The 16,335-nt window shown below is 36.8% G+C and overlaps 1 protein-coding gene across 9 annotated transcripts in view; it reads left to right on the top strand.

Moving 5' to 3' along the window:
* EOMES (eomesodermin) overlaps nt 1-16,335 on the top strand; it is a 193,061-nt gene that overhangs the window by 2,316 nt on the left and 174,410 nt on the right. For 8 of the 9 annotated variants that reach the window (XM_085569272.1, XM_021536533.3, XM_085569293.1 and 5 more), the window contains exon 2: nt 73-243. The exons of the other annotated variant lie outside the window; for it this stretch is intronic. The gene's annotated coding sequence lies outside the window, so the exon portion shown is untranslated. The remainder of the gene's footprint in view (nt 1-72; nt 244-16,335) is intronic. 9 annotated transcript variants of the gene reach the window in all.

The following is a 16,335-nucleotide window of genomic DNA, read 5'->3' as shown; positions in this document are numbered from 1 at the left end:
GTTTTGAGAATTTTAATTGAACAAAGCAATGGAAATGCAACATGTCAATTTATTTATATTTGTTTTATTAAGGGTTTTTGTCTACACCACTTCTGCAATGATATAAGAGAGTGTTAAAAAAAAAAAGATACCAGCCAATCCGCAAAGAGTTCTTATATTATCTACAAAGAGAAAATACAAGAAAACACGATGCAGAGGAGCTTTCAGCATGAGAGCCAAAAAAGGGGAATGTATGCTTTCAAAGTAAGTTGAGTCCTTTAAAAAAAGGCATTATTTAAGTTAGTAATTTTTGCTGCTCTTAAACTCTTGGCTACTGATGTTTTATATATGCCCTGCAAAATTAGAACTCTGAAAATTTCTTTTACTGATGAAGATCTTTGAACTTACATGTCAGCTCCGTGTGTTGTGTTAATTTGATCAGTTTCAGGCCAGAACTTTGCTGCTTCTTTCATGGAAACAGTACCTGCAGAAATAAATGTCCAATAGCTTTGTAGCTTGGAGAAGTTGTCCTCTGCTGCTGCTTCTTCCAGTAGCAGCTCTGGAAACAGGACTTTCTGGGAGTTTTATTTCCAAGTCTGACAGACAAGAACGATGGAAGCTGAGAAGGGCAAAAGAGACTAAGACACACCTTGAGGAAATAAGAACAAAGGAAAAAAAGTTGATAGAACAACTTTGTTCTGGAGATTTGAGGGTCAGAGATAGTTTTTGAGGGAGGGCATATGCAGCTGTGAGTCTGATAACAGTCTCATGCTATTTGGGGCTAGTAGAAATTATCAGAAATGAGAAAGTATCAGAGAAAGTCTTATCTTGACAGATGAGAAAATGAAGCTGACATGCAGAGCAGAAATGGCATAAGACAGTAAGGTAGCAACTGTCCACAAAGAGCTTTAAATTAGGATAAATATCTTGTGTCTGACTTGGGAGCCAGTGCAGTGATCCCAGGAAGTGGCACATTGGCTGACTTAATGACACAGTAAAATTATGTTCTTACAGCAGCTTAAATGAACAGAAGCAGAACAGTTTTTGCCACCAGAAAAGAGAAAGTTACTGTGTGAGAGACGTGAAGTGTTAGGTGCCATATCAAGAATTTTCATACCACAGATGAAAAAGCACAACTTTGTCAATACATGTTCTTCATGGTTTTATATGCAGTCTTGATGTTAGTAAGATCATCGACTTACATAGAGAAAAGATAAATTTACTTAATTCATTCATGTGGAAGTGCCTGTGAAAATGAACTCCATCCTGTAGGAGCATCCAAGGGTATAAAGGGATGGTTTAATTAAAAAAAAAAAAAAAAAAAAAAAAAAAAAAAAGGAAAAAAAAGTGCAAAGTGGGTCTCCCTTAAACATGAGGTCTAACTTATATCTTGTCCCAGGACAGAGTTTTGAAATGACACCTGGAGTATGCAATTTGTGTTTAGTCAGATCTTTTTAAGTATGAACCTTGCACAACCTGGGCAGCCCTGTGAAGTTGTGCTGAAATGTGTGGGGTATTTGCCATGCAGCACTTTGATAAAAGTTCATACCGTATGCTTCGTTTAACTGAGACACTTATCTGGTAAACTTGCTTGACTGGGACATCTCCTGGGGCACTGGTGTAAGACCAGTACTACTTAATACACACAACTGCTACTTAACAGGGCCCTAACAGAACAGTGGCTACTGCTTAGTGCCCCTGGTTATTCAGTGCTGCTTATGCCATCTCTCTGTCAGAGTTCTTGGAATTTGTCTATACAAAGAAAATACTCCCTGCAATTAATTCCCGTAGAGTAAAATACTGGGTGTAGTAGTGGAAATAAACTGATGATGGTGGCTACAATTTCTGCACTGATTGTTACAGTGCGGAAGATGTGATAACTTCCCCTATGGTCTTGAAGGATGCTTGAGCGAATGTTTGTTTTATACAACTTTTAAAACCCTATATAGTCAGAAGTAGTAGTGTTGGGTTACAGTAATTTCTGTGTTTCTAAGATTCATATTGTCATTTGATTAGCTGATCGCCCATTTTCCAAAGTGTGAACATATTTTCACACTTCAACCAAGACAGTGTTAACAAAGAAACTATAGATAGCAATAGAGATTAATTATCTATCCCATGAGTCTCTACACCTTGTTTTTACCAGATAAAGAGAGCCTATCTGTCTGCACACAGGTGTGATTTTTTTTTTTGACAATAGCATTGGTCAAATGAGTTCAAAGGCTTATCTTCAAGTAGCACTTCTTAGACATGTTTGTTCGCTCTTGACACTTTTGATCTTGTTTCATGAAATACAACTTCCAGTAAAGGGTTGTGATTACCCATGTGAAATTCATTCATAGGTGCGAGATGTGGGGGAGCTTTAAATAAGAATATTTAGAATCAAATAAACTTTTCTTTCTTTCCTGGAGGGAAAGTACTCTTACTGAAGTCACTGCAAAATTGTTGAGGGCCTTATTTGCAATTGCCATCTGAGATTTTCACTGACTTGAGACATCTTCCAGAAGAGAGAAAAACACAAAGGAGTTTTAGTGTCTTTCTGTTGTACAAGTTGCAGCATTTTGTATTTATTCTCCCACAGAATTCAACCCATCCATATGTCTCTTTAAGGATAGGACATCTTTACAGCAGAATCTGTTACTGTAGGAAGAAGCATTAAACATATTGAATTATTTCTGCCCTGTCTTATGAGTCTCTAATTCTGCCCATTCTGGATATTAGTGGATGCTAGTGTGTTGCAGACCTCTGAACCTGCAGCCTGTCAAGCCTCACTTAAGTGACATGAGACTTCTGCAGTATTTTCACAGTGCAGGCACTGGCACTGCATTGCCTTGGCCTCTCTCTTGCTCTCAAAGAACAACTGGCATGTTGCTAGGTGGCAAGCTCTGTGGTGGCAGTGCAGTGCCTATCTCGAGTCCTGTGGACTGTTTCTTACCACTTCACTGAGAATGAAATCTTTCCCTTCATGGGTCTGACCTTTCCACTAATGTTTCAGGGCAGTTGGGACCATCTAATCAGGGTGACTGCCAAAACTTACTGTCTCTAGCAAGATGTCACTGAAGTTGTATATAGGGAGCTGGCCATCTGCTCAAGTAGAAAAAATGCATCAAATAATAATTCTTCTTGCCAGTCACTACTAGATCTGATTGGCAAAGTGAAAAACAGTTCCATTTCTTCTCTGAAGTTTGCACACAAGAGCACACTCTTTCACTGGCTTTTGTTTGTTAAAAAATTCCTTTTTTATGTCAACTATTCAAATGTATCCCAAAGTTATAAACTGCATAGCAGGTGTAGATCATTTGGCTCTATTTTTAGGTATTATTAGTCCAGTAGTATAAAAGGAAGGGAAGATCCACCACCAAAAACAAAGCAGACTGTAAGCTTTCATCATTTGATTTGCCTTGCTTACAAGAACAGTTATTTTTCAGGCTGTGGTCAGAATGCTTTTCTGTCTGAATACATTCACAACAACTATAGGGTGACTCTCACTTGTATTGCAAGTTTTGTTTAGCTTAGAAAAGCTTAGCTTTTGTTTTAGCTTAAAATTTTCATCTTCCCTCCTTGCAGCTCTGCATCCAGTCATAAGTTTTATTTCTGTTTGAGATGTTCTTTGAAAAGCTACTTAGCCATTTTATTGCTTTACCCTTTCCGATTTTTTTATGTGCCACACAGAGAAGGGCTAATCCTGGAAGATAAATGTTAAAAAATGGTTCAGTGTTCAGTGTGGCTTCTAGGCCACAGTAACTACTGTGTGGTGCAGTCCTTTAGGTATATGAGCCTGGCACAAGAGCCCTCTTGCTATCTTTACCTCAGTACTAGCCTGGATATTTCCTAATCACTCCTTGGTATGGTTTTAATTTGTTTGGGTTTTTTGTGCCACAGCAGAGAACATTACTATGGAGGCAAGCTCTGAAATTCTAAGGTACCTTCCAATCGATTCCTTAATGCAGACAGAGGTTACAGCTCCACCCTTGGTGTCAGGAGTTGCATTACAAGTACAGAAAAAGAAAGAGTAAGCCTCTAATAACTGAAATGCACTACCACAGTCAGACCTGTTTGAGTACTAGTCTTGTTTGTACATACTCATTTTGTTTAGTAAATCCCTGCTTAGAGATAGAAATCCTCTTAACTGCTGGTTGAGCCTCTTAAGAATCATTGTCCATTTCTTTAGTTTTGGAATTGTTTGCTTCCCATAGGGCACACCACCCTGCAATGTAGGATCACCATTCTGCCTTGAGGTACAACTGCAGTAGTTACTTCTTTCATCTCTAAACCACAAAGCACCTTAGAGATAGGGAAAAAGACATCAAAAAGAGTTTAACCGTTTGCCTGGCACTGTGGAGGAATGCTAGTGATAAACTACAAATCTGAAGATCAGGCTCTTCAATTTATAGACCATTCAGATTACTTGAGATTGTAACACTACTCATAATTCAGGAAATTAAGCCTAAATACAATCCATACTTCTACATTTGGATTGTCATCATTGGAAATTATAAGATCTGACTCATCAGGGCAGAAGAAAAAGGTGATGAAACAAAAGCTACTTATTAATATATTAGAGATGAATGCTGAAATGAAAGAGAAAGAATGTCATTGCCAAATGTGATCCTGATGCTATCTCAAAAAATCTTTCTGTCAGCAGATGGCTTCTTTTTGCATCCACCTAGCTCTCAGTATTTAACTTACAGTAAATCCTCACACCTATCCAACCAGATTCACTGTGTTACCTAATTATCTGTGATGTTATATTTGCATACCTACTTAGTTTATATTGTTGAGATGTCTTTGGTTCATTGTCTTTTACTCCATGAAATAAAAAATACAATCTAAGATATGGGGATTTTTACCTTAACATTTACATTTGAATATCTCTCCTGCATTTGTTTCTAATTCAAACTTGTCACTTAAAGTCTGATAAACAGATTGTGAGTAGAGGAAGATGCTTTTCTACCCCAACAGATATGGTCAGAATATGTTTTTTGCAAAATCTTTTTGTCCTCTTTAGATGCATAAGAGTGATGCAACAATAATAACGCTGAACACTTAGCTTCTCTATATTCACCAGTCTGGAAAATTCAATGTGACTTTAAGTTTAACACTACTCTGCTAAGGAGCCTCAACTGGCCAGCACTCATTCTGAGATTTTAGTTACTGAGGTATGGATGTTGTCAAGAGAAAGAATTGGCAGTCATATAACTCCATAACCTGAAATTCAGTAAGGGAAAAAAAAGTCTTACATGCTTCTTTGTAAGACATCCATTGTTTTGAAAATCAGCTTCTTAGTTCCTGGTATCTTACCTGTGTTGTGCAGTTAAGCGTTTGCCTGTTTGTGAGTACAGGACACTTATTGGTGAAGGCAGTGAAATCATAATGCCCCATATTTTCAAGTTGAGAGAAATTCTTGTTGTACCTGCAAATAAGTGTTATTTCTATCCTCATCTCCCTTTCTCATCTCTTTTTTTGTGTTGCTTGGTGTGGTTTTATAGCTGCTGTACTTTCACCTACTGACATTGATTTCAGTGTTAAGTGAGCGCTGAATGCAGGGGAGATCTGATTTGAAAACTCAGCTCTCAACATGTATTTCTCTGCAATCTGATTCTGGTGTGTATCTAATTCCCTGCCTGTGATATTTGCATCCCTAAGTAATGCAGGTTTTGGTGACTGATGGCTGGTTGGTAGGCAAGGGTTGGTCACTGCTGATGTGTCAAACCATGGTGTTGTCTAAAGAATCATGAATTATGAATCAGTCCAAAACATGAGATGTGAGACTGTTTAATGTGGTATGTTGTAATACACAGAATCCAGGTGAAAACTTGAGGGATTTATCTCATTGATTCCAGTTGCATTTAGGAGGCCATAAGAGCTTGACAACTTCCACATTCAAGTTCTTTGCTGCAAAGCATTTGATTAACTATGTGCTTTACTTTACCACCAATGTTCAAACTTTACACACAACTGAAAATTTTATGAGGCCATACATGTCCCCATATATTGTAATGTAATTGGAGCTTGATACAGAAATGGATACTCAATAGAAACCCTTGACAAATTTAGTAAAACAAATCTTTTAAGATGTAGGAAGTGCTAGACAATTCTGAAACTTCAGTGACAATGGTAACAATGTTCAAGTGGGGCAAACTGAAACTGGGACTTAAATACAGATAGTATGATTTAGGATTTCATAATTCTCTCTTTGCTCTCCAACTAAATAGGTAGTTAAGGTGTATCTTCTATTTCTCAACTTTTCCTAATAAGATGCAATGTTGGATTATGGATTAACTGTTTTTATTATTTACTATTTATTCAGCATTAGTTTGATCATTGTGCATTATTACCATCATTATGAGGGATTTGTGTCTGTTTTTTCAGGCATTGTTAGCATATCTGTTCCAAAAATCTTGCAGTATAAACAATTATAATTCTGCCTAACAAGCAGAATTGAATAAGGGCAAAGAATGCAAGAAGACATTTATAAATGTCATATTTAGCAGGAAGAATTCTACTGCGCATCTGTTACCATTATACATTTATAATACCTGTAACATGTAATAAAAGTTTCATATGCACAGATATTTAATTCTCTTTCTGACTTTTCATACAGAATTAGAAAGGAGCATAGCATCAGAAATGACTGAATGGAGATGTGTCAAAAGAAAGTGTAACTTTAATGTTTAGCTTTCTGTCATGTTTTTACATAACTGGGACTAAATATTAATCAACTCAGAAAAGCAGGGATTTTTGGTCAGATATTTTCAAATTAATTTTTTCTTGGAGGTTCCCCTCATCACCCCCCACTTTTTATAACACCTTTTATTTAATTTCAGTGACTAATTCACATTTTAGAGAAAAGAATATTTAGTGCTCTAAACTTTCAGTAAGGTTCATAATATTTCTGAGATTTCCCAGAACTTCTACAACAAAATTATGGGACAAAAGATTTGGTATTTCTGGTAAGTAAAAAGATTGAGATAAATGGAAGACAATCCTTTTTTAAATGACTAGTTACATAAATAAACATAGAGAAATAGAAAGGCAAAGAAAACAATGAAAATGCCCATCCTCTCAGTCTTTTTGTGCTTTATTTTGAATGGATATTTGGAAATATAACTGAAGCCCTGCAGTGGATAAATCAACTTTTTTTTCATGATCACTGTGTTCTGACACAGACATGTAAATCTTCCTCAGTACCGTAATTTTTATTCAGTTAAGTACCAAAAAGTTGATTGCAGTGTGTGATGAATCAATTCCAATGCTGGGATAAGCTGTAAAAAGGGAGGCTGAAGTTTGAATTTCATGATTTTCTGATGCAGAGCAGCAGATTAGGAGTAACAGTCAGATTTTAACCCCTGAGCTGAGTTCTAAAGAAACACTGCATTTGGAATGTCAGAATAACTCTTTTTTCACATGCTGTGCTGGCATCTATAGAAATAAAAGTTCTGTTTGTTCTGAAGGTCCTTTCTTGCTGCTAAACGAAAGAAAGTTTTAAGATGTAAAATTTGTATAGCTTGATATTGATTTCCTCAGGGAGGAAATCCTAATGAAATGGAGACAGCCAAGTTAGATGGAGAAATCATAGCACCTTTAGAGAATTACAAATTTTTTGTGTGTTTTTATTGGGTTCTTAACAAGTGCTTCTTCCACCTGCTTGTTATACTGCTTAATTTTTCATTTGAAAAATATATACTGTAAGTACAGTATCTTAATGTTACATATTTTCTTCCATTGATATATCATGCATAAAAAACCATTCTTTTATTCTTCTGCTCTCTATTACAATGTGACCATTTGGCCTTTTACAACATATAAAGCAGCACTTTTGGTCAATTTTAGCAGGAGAAGCAGTATGTAGAAAACTTTATCATCTCTGGCAAATGCTATTCTTGCTAGGGTTCCAATTTCAAGCCCATTGGTATGCCATGGTTATACTGTCATCCACTGTCTTTCAGTTCATTAATATAGTTTAGCTTTCATCGCAATTCATCTCCAAATTTGTTGTGTTAATTTCCTTTCTTGCCATCCTTTGTTGTCCATGAAAAAATTCTATTTATTTTTTTATAAAAGAAAGTTTGGTTGGTGAGTGACATCTGATCTTATACCACCATTGACAGATGTGCAATATTAATCAGTAATAAGTCTGAACTGCAGTTTCTGCAGATGAAGCTTTTACAGTCACTTCATATTCACTGATTAGCCATTCACACATTAATTCACAGTAAAAAGGAATCTAGAACCTGGAATGTCATTAAAAATACTGTATATGCATTGATGCTACCTTTTAGAAGTATTTAAATATATTTGTACTTTAACAAAAAAGATATACTAATGGTATATAAATACCACTGTAATTACATTCAAATATTGTTTGAATTTTGTTAGCTGAAAAATTAGGGAAAATTTTGAACTTAATTTTTTAAGCTCTGTATGGTTTGTCCAAGCAGGAATATATGTTCATTTCTAAAAAATTAAAGCAGTTTGCTACACCTTCAGTCTTCTAGCAGTATGATGTTTAAGCATGTCTCACATTGATTTCAGTTCTGGATTTCATTGTGGAACACAGAGCTACTCATATTTGAGAGACACAGAATACAATCCTAACCAGGACACCCACCATTAGTGCAAAGTCCCTCTAGGAAGGTATAATCAGCTGTGGTGGCAGTTTAAGCTCTATATATGTATGCTAATATATATATAATAGATATCTCTCTATGTCTGTTATCTATATCTCATATTCTAATCCCATTTTCAACAAAAATGGAAATGTAAAGGATTGTTACAAAGAAAATATTACAGTACCTAGCTTTGTGTAATTAAAATAACATTTTGAACTCTTTAGCATTAAACTGAAATGGCTGTGCATGTGGTGGTTAGGACATCCATCTATTGAATGCAATTTGCATTGAATTCTGTTTCACCTAGCCCATGTTCTGAGCTAGCATTCAGCTAGAGCATGGCTACTGCACCGACATAATCCTTTTGATATTGGGGTGACATGCAGAAGTCCATTTGATTGACTTCCTATTCATTAAACCATGTTCTGCCTTGAATGTAAATAATTCAAAATGTCCACTTCAGCATAATCTTTCCCCCATAATTTCCTTTCATTGGTGCAGCAAAAACCCCACAGTGTGCCACTGTCTGCACCATGTGGGTACCAAGTAGGTTAGGGAGCTGAAAGCTTACAGCTGAGGAGTTCTGGTTCTTTAGCAGGGTGACACTTACTCTCCAGGGCTAAGGCCATAGCAAGTACCTCTGGGAGAGCTCCTGCTGTGGTGAGCCAGCACTGGGAGGGTGGGAAGCAGCTGCAGGCAGAGCTGCTGGCCAGCCTGCCTGCTGGAGGGACAGGGCCAGGGCAGCACAGAGCCGGGTGGGGAAAAGCAGCAGAATCTCTGCGGCACGGTTCTTGCCAGGTTAGGGAATGTGTAACAGAGCAGCTGTTGGATATGCAGTGACAGCTACCATGGCCACCATGGCTTTGCTGGCTGACAGCATGTCTCCCAAAGGGGGGTAAAGCATGGGCTACTCTAATCAGATGTTCATTCGGAGAAAAATGAACTTTCTGTCATTCAAGTCCTTGTGGGTACTGCAAGGAGAACAAAAGAATACAATCATTAAAAAAAAAGTCACTGGCTACTGACTTGCCTGTCAATAAGCATTAAAGAAATGTGGTGCTACTGCTGAGAAACTACCAAATTTGTTTTAAAGAGCAATGCTAATGCCAAATACAAAGTCAGAATTGGTGTTGGTCTGTAACAATCATGTTGGAAATCAAGAGATACTTTTGATTTTATTGCAAAGGAAAAATTCTCCACAAAAGATACTTGCATTAGCAAGGGAGAAAATCTGCAGCTGAATTAGGGAGAGACTAGAGGAGAGAAAAAGGTAATTTTTCATGCCACTGAGTCTGGATATGCTCAGAGTTCACAATAGTAATTAGGCATTTGAAATTGGCAGTAAACCCTGGGAAGGATGAGCATATTGTCAGAATATTTTTTTTTTTTAATAAGTGCATTCACTCTGACTCAGGGAGGAGCTGGAGTCTGCAGTGAAAGAGAGCAGCAAGTACTAGCATACTTCAAACTCTTTGGAGTTGGAGGCTTTGCTACTGTAAAGGAACCATTTTTTTAGGAAGGATCTGCAAAGCTTTCAGAAGAAGAAGATGTACATATACTAGTTCTGTTTCTGCATAATTAAATTCATAACCTGTTTCAGAAAAGAAAAAGAGCTTTGAGGTCTCACTTCAGCTTTTACTGTGTTTAATGTACATAAAAAACACCCTCCTAGCTTTTCACACACTTCTAGTCAGAAGACTACTGTAATTCTGTAAGTACTGTGCTCTTTTGGCTAGGTGGTTTTGTCATAACCTCTTCTTAACACCTTTTCATTCAGTTTCTCTCTCCTCTGTCATTTACTCCAGAACAGTTCTGACTTCTGCAGTATAAAAAAACCCAACTAGTAATGTAAATAAGTCTGAATCATACTTGTTTAAAACAAGTGTTTTTTTCACTTCTGTCCATTTTATCATCATGATTGAGGCTTCTACATTTTTCTTGTATATTGGTGGTTAGCTGGAAGGACATATAGACATTAAGACCTTTGGGAGAGATTTTTTTCCTGCTTTTCAGTTGAAAGGAGGTCACTGCTCTTATTGATTTCTGGACTACCAGATAGTGTATGTGTCAATGTCAAGTTTTAGGTCTCCTCTTGTGATGGCAATAATGATGAAGAATTCAGAATCTGGGTTTTATGAGGGCACACCTAGGTCATTTTACCATTAAAATTATCAGAGGACCAGAAATACTCTCTTGTTTTCAACTAACAAATCTCCAGATTGTTCAAGTACATTTACAAAGGTGATTTGCATAATTTCTTTGTGTGCTGGTGGGTTTTTTTCTTTTGTATGTCCAGAAAAAACTTAACAAAGGACTTCTTTTCATTCTCTTACTATTTCATAAGAGCTAGGCTTGTTCCTGGAGTGTTAATATGGGTGGTATCCGTTTTACAGAAAAAAAAATCAAATTGAGATTGAGAGATTGTGAGTTATGATGTAATTGAGTAATTGATGATGAATGATGACAAAAATGTCCATGGGAAATATGAAAAATTATTAAGGTGTGTATGAATTAAATGGTTTTTAAGATTTATGTAATCTCTCTGAAATACAGGAACCTTGAAAGAATATTGCTAAATGTTTAGCTAGAAATTTATAATTTTCTCTCCAGCTCTTATTGTTAAAAGTAATTGAATGGAAAGTTCTTGTATTTTTCATATTAAAATGTTAATATGTTTGTTATTTTCATATTACCTGGAAAATTTCTTGATAAAGCTTATAAAACTAAATTATGTTTTGGCTGGGAAAACTATCTTTTCCCTTTCAAGTAGCACTGAATATTCTGCAACATCCAAAAGTGTAGACCAGCAGCAATTTTGAGTAGAAATTGTCAGAAGATTCAGATCCCTTTTACATGCTCAAACCTAGAATGCAGAAATACAAACCACAAAATAAATTTGGTGTGTTTATTAACTACCACTGTTTTTTTTTTATTTCCCCTCCTCAATTTCCCTGTCTGGAGACTGCAGCAGGAACCACATGACCAGATAGATGCCTTTCAGATAAATTCTTTAATTAACCTGTTGTTCTTGAAAACATACAAAACTAAGAATACCTTAAGCAACCCCAAAGGTGCACATGGTTTTGGTGGGATAGACACCTACTATTTCTTCTAAGCATAAACTAGTATACTGCAAAAATGAAACGTAACCTTGTATTTATAAATTAAAATAAAATCCTTGTAAGCCAGGGAAATGGTCAAACTGTCAATGCTGAATGAAGTTTGCACATGAGGTGCAGTGTGTTGAACTTCTAGTCTGAAATTCATGCAGAAGAGAAACTGCTTCAACAATTTCATTCAGGATTAGAGATAGAAGTGGACACATTCTTTTTTACTTTCTGAGCTTGGCTTTGACTTGGCTTGGTTTGTACTACAGGAGAAAACTTGTCCCTTATCAGTTTACCTTGGCCCAGAGTTCACTTTCTCCAGTAGAAATGGAATAAACTTACCATTCAGGTACTTTGTAAGACATCTTTATGTTGTTAGACTGATTCTTTCATTGTGTTAAGGCACTTTTCTGGACTGCTTGGGAAGGAGCTGTGTCAGCATCATTGCTTTAGAAAATCCAGCATCAGAGTAAACTCTGCCTCCCTTTAGCTCCTGTGTTTATGCTCTCCCATTCCCTCTTAAGCAGACTTTTTTGCCTCCTGCCTGTGACCAGCAGTACCCAGTGGTCTGCTCTTCACAGTCACAGGCTTTGAAAAGTGTCCCTATACACTCACTGTGTGGAGCTGTACTCAGGCAAATGGCTTAAAGGCAGATATAATGATTTCAGAGTTTTCTGAAAATCTGAATTCAAACATTCTGGGAACTTTTTATCATTGTTGGCTTTTTTACTATATTGCCTTCTAACAATAGCTGGCTTTTTAAATGTGGTCTTTCTGATGTAATTGTTCCATATTTGCCAAGGGATTGTCCTTCATCAGCAGGAAATAAAAATGACCTTATGAATATGTGTTCTCTGATCTTAATATTGTGTATGTAGAAGACAGGAGAGAAGCAGAGGAGGCAGGTTCAGCAAGGAACAAAGAGCATTAAATGACTTACAAGTTCGCCAGGATATCATACAACTCTTAAGATAACTACCACCAGTCTTGTTGAAGAAATTACATGAACCCTATATCCCTGCAGTAATTACAGTGGCCAGACAGCTCTGGCTTTTGGGAGCAAAATTCTTCCACAAATCCTACTCCAGCAATACCATGTATTAGGATTTCTACTCAGCTGGAGGGGAGAAAAAAGACAGTTACTGTCCTGATCCATGAACTAGCATTCAGATGTTTTTATACTCTGTTAAATGTATCTTGGAAATTTTCCTCTTTATTGCTGAGGTGTCCTAATTTATGAAAGCAATTATATGTTTAGTGTGTTTTGTAAAAAACCCTTATGAACCCCAAAATCTAGTCTCCCTAAATAGGTAAAATTTACCAGTAGTTAATCAAAACTGTAGAACATGTCTTTGCAACAGTATTGATGAAGGTGCAAAAACTAGGTATTAAGTGATGCATTGCTTGATTGGTATGTTGTCAGTGCTTTAAAGACCTTTCCTTATCAGGTCAGCACCTCAGTGTGCTCTGCCGCAGTGACCAGGCAACCACTTCATTTTCCCTGACAGTGTGTCCCCCTCTCCTCCTGTAGCTTCGGAGATGCTCTCAACCCAGCAGGAGTATTTGTTCTAACTGCTATGTCAGTCCACCAAACAAATATGCAATATGAAAAAGGGAAGAAGAGAGAAGGGATTTTAGGACTTTCTGCTTTCCTGAGAGGAGAGCTAGTAGCGCACAATGCTTTGGGAAAACATTCCAGGAGACTGTGGACTGGCCTGAGGAATAAGGGACCCTTGAGCTAAGTAGTCCCATAAAGGTTCTGGTTTTTGCTTTCAAGCCTCTTATTGTAAATGGGAATGTTTTTGGTGGTGTTGGTGAGCAGAGTGAACATTTCATGCACTCCAGCGAGTTTGTAGCAGTCCCTCACTATAAATGTATGGATAATGTTTTCTCATTTAACCCTATTTTGGTGATAGTTTCAGTTTGACTCATTATTGCTGACAAAAAGACTTACAGGAATAGAAACCTGTACAGTTACGAGAGATGTTATGTAATCTCATCAGTCATTTTGTGTTTGCAATGTATACTGTAACTTTTTAAATATTTGAATTCTTTACAGATATGTTCTAAAAGTTTCATATCAAATTTTAATTATAAATCATTACAAAACCCCAGTAAATTTCTTGAAGCTGACTGGAAAAGCTTATGGGGAAAGCATATTTTATGGACTTGTCCAGGGGTAGCATGGTTTTGGAAAAAAGATAATTAATGTCATTAGGCAAATTGAAAGACAGGAAATTTGTTTTGAATAGTAGCAGAGAAAAAAAAATCCATATCTAATGAAAGGTGGTTCAATTTTACTAAATTTTCCTTTTAATTGTGTGAAACATTTTGGGACTGTTGTCTTGACGTAAAAATGGAGGCTGAGAGATTTTTCTCTGATGCAGGAGGAGAGAGGTAGAGACAGAGGAAGAAAAGAATAGTGAAGACTTTGGCAGAAAATATTTGGCATCATAAAATTGGTAATATATGAGCCTTCTTGTGTGTAAAAGCACACAATATTTTTATATATTTACCATTTCAAATGAATGCATTTGAATGAGTGTGATTTTTTTATGTCTGGTCTTATTTTTTGGCATTAAATATTTGTGTTGTATGTCCTAACAGAACTTTGGAAAGTATATCTCAAATACAGTGACAATGGTGGTTCTGAGAGGCTTGATAAGATTATTTAAGTTCTCTGACCTTTGGATAAGATCATTTCATATCTCATTTTTTTGAATATTTGCCTGTTTTCCTAAAACACTAAATAGCCTGTGTCAAATTCTGGTCTTCAGAGCAGCAATAGTGCCCTGCTTTGGGAGCACTTATTAGTTGTGCAATAGGGAGCAGAATTAATTTATTGCCCTGTGTTTGTGTGCTGTGTTCGTTCATATTCTTCATTATTTGTTTGGCAGCACATTAAGAGTAAGTCTTATGCAGTGGCTCGTTTAAAAGAATAATTTCCTTGAGTTTGTTGAGGAAATAACTATTGCTTCAAATTTGAAGATCTTGACTGCCCCAAGATGAGTCCCCCAACAGTTGGTTCCCTTACACACTAATGCCTGGTGGAAGAAGAATATGTGCTATACAGACAGTTGCCTCATCAGAAATAATTCAAAATAACACAAAAGAGAAAAATAAAAAATAACTGAAGCTCCAGACAAATTGGCAGGCTGGGTTGTGTAAATAAAATGGCCAGCTAATTGTATTCCCTGGTGAATTCAGTCCAAATGGACCAGACGGGTTGAGTGCATAATAGAACACATGCACCACAGTTTGAAAATCTCTGGGAATACTGAGCTGTCTTGTGCCACCCCTGATGGAGCTGAAATTGTAGTGAACAGAATGCTGGAACCATGTTGTATTATCAGAGGACGTGGAACCACTTATTTGAACTAAACACTTAGTGCTGTCATGCTGGTGTGACAGAAAATGGCACTAAAGCACAGCTGAGTGGCTATTTTTGTCTGGATAAATACTCCAGTTTGTCAAGCTCTGTCTTCTGGTCTGCTAAAGCACAAAGGTAGAGTTCAAAATTAGACATTAACAACTTTATGTTATGTTAGCTCAGGAAGAAGAATCATCTCATTCCTTTTCTGTGTGCAATTCCAAATGTCAAGTAAATTAAAGAAGTGGGTCTCAGGTGATTCAAAGAAGATGCTTAAGCCTATGTTTCATTTTGTATTTACACAAAAGTAAATTTTTTGTAAATTTAACTCTTTCTTTATTTCAGTTCATCAGATTTTGGCATTGCTGCTGGTGGGTGTAGTCTCCAGTTTAAAAACCATTACTTGTAGGAGATGGGCTTCACTAAATAAGTATGCTTGTAACTCTCACTTTTACAATTATCCTTACTGTGCTGGAGCACTTCAGTTATTTGCTTTTGTGTCCTAAAACTAAGCGCAAAATAGAACAAAAAAAATACAGATTACAGATAGAAAGATTAGAGTCTCTATATGACTAAGCAACCAGGCTTGGGGTATAAGTGGGAGTTCAGGATTTCCATTATTGAACTAAGTCTAAATTTAATACTGGCTTAATAATTCTGGGTGGGGGAAAAAAATTTTTGTCAATAAACTTGGCTAAAGTTGGGGTTCAGGTAGATGAGGGGGAAATCATAAATTTAGGGCCCATGATTTCTCTGAAGCATTTTCATCAAATGTGGACCATTATCTCAAGACATGTTCATGGCACCTTGCAGCTGGGGAATGCTCTGTGGCAAACAGAACACGATCAGTGTGAGACTAATGTCTCCTGTTGGGGTGAAGAGCCAATAAAGATCAGAGAGAGGGTAAAGATGTAATTCAGGCATGTCCCAAGGCACTCCTGGGGCAGAGCTGTCAGGATGCAAAACTTCAGAGGAAACCTCGGTATATGGACTACACGTATGGAAGGACTGTGCTGCTGTGCAGCAAATCTCCTGGCTTTCTGTCAGGACTGCTTGAGTGGAAATTTTTTACTTGATCAATACTCAAAACTGTCATTTTATATTGAGTAAGTACATAGAACTTAGAAAAAGGGCACAATAATACTGTCTTGAGTATAACTAATGGCTGTTTTTGTTAGGCTTGTGAATAAATACTGCTGATGTTGCCTTGAAGTCAGGAGTGCTATACACTGAGAGAGCAATGGGGAAAGGTGAAAACAATGTTTTG

The sequence above is a fragment of the Lonchura striata genome, chromosome 2 (genome assembly GCF_050655825.1).
Source record: "Lonchura striata isolate lonStrDom1 chromosome 2, ASM5065582v1, whole genome shotgun sequence".
NCBI lineage: Eukaryota > Metazoa > Chordata > Aves > Passeriformes > Estrildidae > Lonchura > Lonchura striata.
The sequence above is the reverse complement of the archived record's forward strand: the minus strand, read 5'-3'. Positions and strand labels throughout refer to the sequence as shown.